This window comes from Mus pahari, chromosome X (assembly GCF_900095145.1).
Source record: "Mus pahari chromosome X, PAHARI_EIJ_v1.1, whole genome shotgun sequence".
Taxonomy (NCBI): Eukaryota; Metazoa; Chordata; class Mammalia; order Rodentia; family Muridae; genus Mus; species Mus pahari.
Window position 1 is genome coordinate 113,584,376 of NC_034613.1, and position 7,195 is coordinate 113,591,570.

Sequence of the window (7,195 nt, forward strand, 5' to 3'; positions counted from 1 at the left end):
TTCAGAGGGCTGTGTTCTCCTGGTAACCTCCATCACATCTGGCTCTTACACCCCATCTGTCTTTTCCATAGGCGGGGGGGGGGGTTCTCTGATTCATTTAGAGCTATGTATTTTAATCTCTCTCTCTCTCTTTCTCTCTCTCTCTCTCTCTCTCTCTCTCTCTCTCTCTCTCTCTCTCTCTCTCTCTCTCTCTCTCTCTCTCTCTGCCTGGCTATGGGTCTTCCCTGCAGGAAGCTTCTCTGATGATGCCTGAATCAAACCCTGATCTATGAGTATAGTCAAACATCATTAGGACTCATTTTACTATTACCATTTTTTTTAAAAGATCATTAGTATTTGATTTTTTTCCCCTAGGTCTCTGGGCTACCAATTCTCTGGTTCTTGGCCACTCAAGCAGTGTCATGTACAGATTCTGCCTCATGGAGTGGGCCTCAAGTCAAGTCAGACATTGGCTGGTCACTCCCACAAGCTTTGTGCCACCATTGCTCTAGTGTATTTTGCAGACAGGACAGATTGTATATTAAAGATTTTGTTCAGGTCCCATTGCTAAAGGCAACACCCACACAACTCATTGAACATGGAGAAGACCATCTGGGACCTACATAGAACTTTCACTCCTATGTTCTAATACCTTTGGTATGGGACAGTACTCTGCAGGCTACCAAAAGAGAAACATAAGAGGATTTTTTAGAAACTGAATACTAGAATGAATGAATGAATGAAGAAAAACCCCACAAGTCACTGAAGACAGTTCTTTTTTTGAGTCTTTTTTATTGGATATTTTCTTTATTAACATTTCAAATGTCCTCTCCTCTCCAGGTCTCCCCTTCAGAAATCCCATAGCTCATCCTCACTCCCCCTGCCTCTATGAGGGTACTCCTCCACCCATCCATCCACTCCTGTCTTCCCACCCTGGCATTCCCCTGCACTGGGGCATCAAACACCCTCAAACCCAAGGGCCTCTCCTCCCACTGATGTCCAACAAGGCCATCCTCTGCCACATATGTGGCCAGCGCCATGGGTCCCTCCATGTGTACTCTTTGATTGGTGGTCCAGACCCCGGGAGCTCCAGGGGGTCAGGAGCCTTTTCAAGTCTTCTTATGTTAGAGTCTGTTAGTGGTGTAGTGATTCATAGCTGAAGTCCTTTCTATTTCTTTTGTTTTCCCACTTCACATGTTGGTAATGTTTACAGGTTGAGTGCCTGAGCAGACAAAGATGTGTTCTCAGTGCCAGGGCTACAGTCAGTTTAGAAGCTTTTCTCTTATGGGAAACTAGAGCCACATCTGACACGCACAGCCCCAACTTTTACCCCACTTGCTCAAGAACCACCCCCGCCTGGCCCAAATTTGTGCTACCAGGAGTAACAAATGTCAATGCTGCATGCTCTAGGAGGTATATAGGAGGTAAGGAAGAAACCACCCCACCAAGCCCTGCAGAGAATCCAAGCAACTGAGAACGCTATTTGCTGGTGTCCATGCTCTCCGACTCAACAGTAAACCAGCCTGTAAGAGGCAGAGGAATGCAGAGTCAAGCAATTGGCCTGATCTGAACTCATAGTTCTCAGCGCTACTCACAGCAAGTCACATAGGACAGGGTGGCCAGCTTTGCAGACAGCAGTCTCCCAGGCCCAGCTTATCCCCTCAGGCTCCATAGTCACTAACAAAGAGTCTCCTTCCTTGTCTTCCACAGCCTCTGTTCTCTGCTGCTCAAACTCAGCAGATCCCACATGTGGATGATATTCTCCTCATGACTTCTTGTAACCATCTCCCATCCAGACACCAGTCACATGTCCCCAGGCTCTCAGACATGTGGTCCATCCTTGCTTTTAGGTGCTCTCAGTTACTCAGACAATAGATTCCCTCTCAAAATGGCCCAGGTTATAAAGTACTCCAAAATATACAAAATGGTGTGATGGATTTCTTCCTTCATGCTGGCCTCGTGTGCAATAAAAGTCAGTTAGCAAACCCATCACATCCTGCTAAACTTGGAGATTTAAAGAGTTACCTACTTTTTCCCTCCTGGGGCACCCTTCTGTTCCACCAAATCTCTCCTTAGATTGATATCTCCTTAGATCAGTCTCCTCTTTGTTGTTCTGTTTTAACCCCAATCCCTGCCCTAAGATGTTTTTGTTTTGTTGAGACAAGTTCTTGCTATGAGTCACCCACTAGCCAGGAACTCACTCTGCAGACCAGGCTGGCCTCAAACTCAGATCTGCCTGCCTTGGCCTCCTTAGTACTTTGATTAAAGGTATGTGCCACTACACTCACCCCAAGATTATAAATAATAATACAAGCATATACATACCATATTCTGATCAGTTTCTGTTAGGCTACACTTGAGTTTTGCCCCTCAAGGTAAGTTCTGTATGAAAGCAATGTATCCATTCACTCAATCACTCATTCATCTTTCCTATAGTCCACGTATGAAAGAATATGTGCTTTTGAGGCATGCCTATTTGATCTGTATTGAAACTCCAACACATGAACACTATTCAAGTCTCTTCTTCAATTGTGTTTTTCATGTTTTTGTAGATGTTCACTGTAGCCATCTTTCACATCCTAAATATTTTGATGTGTTTGCATTTGTTGTGAATAGAATAGCTTTCTTGATTTCATTCCCTCAGAAATCATGCTAGTGAATGGAAAAGATACTGCTTATTGTGTGACTGACCTTACATTGTGCTACTTTACTCAAACTATTATCTGTTCTAAAAATCTCTTACTGGAGTCTTCTGGGTTTTTTTAAATATAGCATCCTATCATCTGAAAACAGGGGTCATTTTACTTTCCTCTTCCTATTTTAATGCCTTTTATTTAGATTCATTTGCTAATTTACCTGTCTACCGTTTCTCTTACTATTTTTGAGTAGGAGTTGATTGGTGACAGTATCACATTTACTTCGTTCCTGATTAAGAGGAAATGTTTCCCATTTTCCTTCACTCAGAATAATACTGGCTCTGCACTTTTTGCTGTATGGCTGTATACTTTATTACTTTGATCTATAATCCTTCCATATGTAATTTGCCCAGAGTCTTTATCATGAAAGGATATTGAATTTTATCAAATTCTTTTTCTGCACCTGTGATGACCGTGTGATTTTTTTTCTCTTAATTCTATTTATGTGATACGGTTTCTGTGTGTTGAACCATCCTTGCATGCCTGAAATGAACCCCACGTGATCGTGTTGTATGATTCTTGTTTACAGACAGTGTCTCTCCACCATACTAAGTAGATCAAGCAATCCTCATGGCTCAGCCTATATAACACTGGAATTATGGGTGTGCACCACCATGCTCAAGTCCATGGTGTGATGTTTTAAATGTGTTCATGTAATTCTGTTAGCAAATCTCTCTTTTTTGTTTTTAATCTTTCCTCAAGTTTATGTGTAACAACAGCATAGGATGCCAATCATCTACAAACACTGTGTAGGTAGGTATGTCCCAGCAGTCCATCTGTCTTCACACTGGCAGGAGCTTGTTCTATGGGGCCTTCACAGTGGCCTGGGCACCTTTGGTAGCCTGAGCTGGAGCTGAAGCCTGGGCCTTAGCTGAAGCTGTGGCCTCTGCCTTGGTTTGAACCTTGGGCTTTGGTTGGTAGAGCCTACGACCCTTGGCCGTGTATTGTCAAATCCACTTCCCAAGCAAGATATGTTGCTGAGAATTTTTGCATCTATATTCATCAGGTGTACTGGCCCATAGTTTTTGTCTTTGATCCTTGACAGATTTTGTTAAGCTGATAATGCTATGTTGACATCATAAAATGAATTTGGAAGGGTTATTCTCTCTCAGTTCTACAAAGTAGATTGAAAAGCAAGCACTGGTCATAATTCTTTCTTAAAAGTACGGAGAGGGAGCTGGCGAGATGAATTAATGGTTAACCCATAAGAGATGGGCTGCTGTTCTTCCAGACAACTGGAGTTTAATTGGTACAGTCTTCTGACTTGCATAGGTACCCTCACAAATGTGTGAGCACCCACAGAGAGACACACAAATATACACATGCATAAAATTTTTTAAGGTTGGTAAAATTCAATAGTGAAGCCATCTGGTCCTGGATTTGGGGTGGGGGACTTAATTGCTTACTCAATCTTGCTGCTCATTATTGATCTATTTAGGTTTTTAAAATATCATCTCTTGGTTGAGTTCTAGTGGCTTTTATGTGTGGCTCTTGTGTGTCTAGTAAATTTTCCATTTTCCTAGGGGTCCCAGAGGAGCTGTCATTTGTGATGTTTCCTTTTCACCTCTAATCTTATTCATCAAATCTTTCCTCTTGCTTTCTTATGGTTACTCTAGAAAATAGTTTACCAACCTCATTTATCTATTCAAATAACCAATATTTGTTTCACTGATCTTTTATATTAATATTTTAGTCTCTACTTCATTTATTTCTACCTATGTTTATTATCTTGTTTTTTCTACTAACTTTGTGTTTGATTAGTTCCCTCTTTTCTAAGTCCATGAGACACATCATTAGGTTATTACTTGCACTTTAAATGTAGACATTCTTTGCTATAAACTTCCCTTTTAGTACTGTTTTTATGTACCCTGTTAGTTTGGATATATTTTGCCTATGTTTTTAAATGACCCAGTATTGCCTTAAGTGTGTTGATCAGTTTCCATGTATAGGGTACTATTTCACTAATTATTTTTGTTGTTGTTAAAGCTTGTTTTGTGGCTAAATATGTGTCCTATTACAGAACAAAATTGTGAGCTGGTCATGAGGTTCACTGAAAGAACAAGACCATGAAAGCCACACTGAGAATAAAAGGCAGAGCTTTATTGAGGGTATGAACTGCCAGACTGTCTCTAAGAGAGGAAGAACAATCCCACCAGAATGGGAGTTTGAAGTTTTATAGGACAAGAGAGTGGTAGGAGAACATAAAGGGAAAAGGAACTGCCACAGGCAAAATGGACTGCTAGAAGCAAAATTTTACAAGGAGCCGGCCTCTGGCTGTGAGGATAGCAGGTGGTCAAGCTGTTCTGCTGAAATGGTCAGCAGACTTCTTTAAAAATAAAAACCTGTTAGGGACTGCAAGCTGGTAAAACCACTTAGGAAATCAATATAGCTGTTCCTGAGAAAACTGGAAATAGTTCTACCTGAAGACCCAGCTATACCACTACTAAGCATCTACTCAAAAGATGTCCCAACATATAGCAAGGACACATGCTCCACTATGTTCATAGTGGCATTATTTATAATAGCCAGAAGCTGGAAAGAACCCAGATGTCCCTCAACAGAGGAATGGATACAGAAAATGTGGTACATTTACACAATGGAGTACTACACACAGCTATCAAATACAATGAATTTATGAAATTCTTAGGCAAATGGATGGATCTGGCAGATATCATCCTGAGTGAGGTTACTCAGTCACAAAAGAACACACATGGTATGCTGTTGGGGTCTCCCACCTCCACTAACCACTCTCCCTCTAAACATTATATTGCGCCCCCTACAGGCGCACAGAATTGCTACTGAGAAGACCTCCCCAGATCTCCCAGAATGCAGCCCATGATCGCTCAAACCCACCTACATTGTCTCCGCCCACTCGCTCCACCCGCCTACCAGATACTCATCTCCGCTCATGATCTGACCGTGCGGCAGTTTTCAAAGGGACTAAAGGGCAGGCTAGGAATCCTTCCTTGTATTCAAGAAAGTCTGATTATTAAACGAAAATGCTCTGATCAGCGAACCGACAGGGCATTCATTTTCCTTTCGCAGCCTATCTTCTTTCAGGATGTTCAAGCTCTTCAGTACGAACCCAGACCAAAGTGTTTGTGCGCACGCAGAAACGCACAGTATGCACTCATTGATAAGTGGGTATTACCCCTAAAAGCTTGGAATACCCAAGATTCAATTCACAGACCATGTGAAGCTCAAAAAGAAGGAAGTCCTAGGCATTGATGCATCAGTACTACTTAGAAGGTAAAACAAAATAATCTGCTTGTGGACGTTGTACATCGTGGTGCGCACTAGGCTCCGCACCACGATGTACAACGTCCACAAGCAGATATATATATATATTTCATCCCGAGTGAGGTAACCCAGACACAAAAGAACACCCATGGTATGTACTCACTGATAAGTGGATATTAGCCCAAAAGCTCACAATGCCCATAATACAACCCACAAGCCATACGGAGCTTAGGAGGAAGCAAGACCAGGGTGTGGATGCTTCAGTACTGCATTGATGGGGGAACAGGATGATTACAATAGGTGGAGGGAGGGGGACCTGGGAGCGAGAGAGGAGCGGGAGGAAACAAGTGGGCAGTACCAGGTACTGGAAGGAACAGAGAGAGGTACAGAGGGTCAGGAAATCAAATAAAAATATGTAGCAGTGAGGGATGAAGAACTGGGGATAGCCACTGGAGGTCCCAGACTCCAGGGAAACTAGAGACTCCCAGGACCCAGTGGAGATAACTTTAGCCAAAATGCACAGAGAAAGGGGAGATAGAACCTGTAGAGACCACCCCCAGTAGATAGGCGTGGCCCCTGGTCGTGTGATGGGGCCATCCACCCATCTCAAAGCTTTTAACCCAGAAATATTCTTGTCCAAAGGAAGAACCTGAACCAAAAAATGGAGCAGAGACTGAAGGAAATTTTGAGATGGTTGGGTGGTTCCATCCCTCGACTGGGGGCCCGTGCCTATCTACTGGCGGTGGCCTCTCCAGGTTCTATCCTTGGTAGGATCCGCCAGCAACTGACCAATGCAGATGAACCTGGTAGGGGAGCTGGAGGAAGGACTGGGGCAGGGGAGATTGCAACCCCATAGGAAAAACATTGCAACCACCCAGAAATCCCAGAGACTGGAACCCCAATCAAGGAGTGTACTGGGAGTGATCCATGGTTCCAGATACATATGTAGTAGAGGATGTCCTTGTCTGACATCAATGGGAGGGGAGTCCCTTGGTCCTGTGGAGGTTTGAGGCCCCAGTGTAGGGGGATGCTGGAGCGGTGGGACAGTAGAGTGTGAGTGGGTGGGAGAGGACTCTCACAGAGGCAAAGAGGAGAGAGGAGAGGGTGGATGTGGGATGGGGGTCAGTAAAAGGGGCTAACTGGAAAGGGCATATCATTTCAGATATAAAGGAATGGAATGATTATTTTATTTATTTATTTATTTATTTATTTATTTATTTATTTATTTATTATTTTCTTTATTTACATTTCAAATGCTATCCCGAAAGTTCCCTATACAC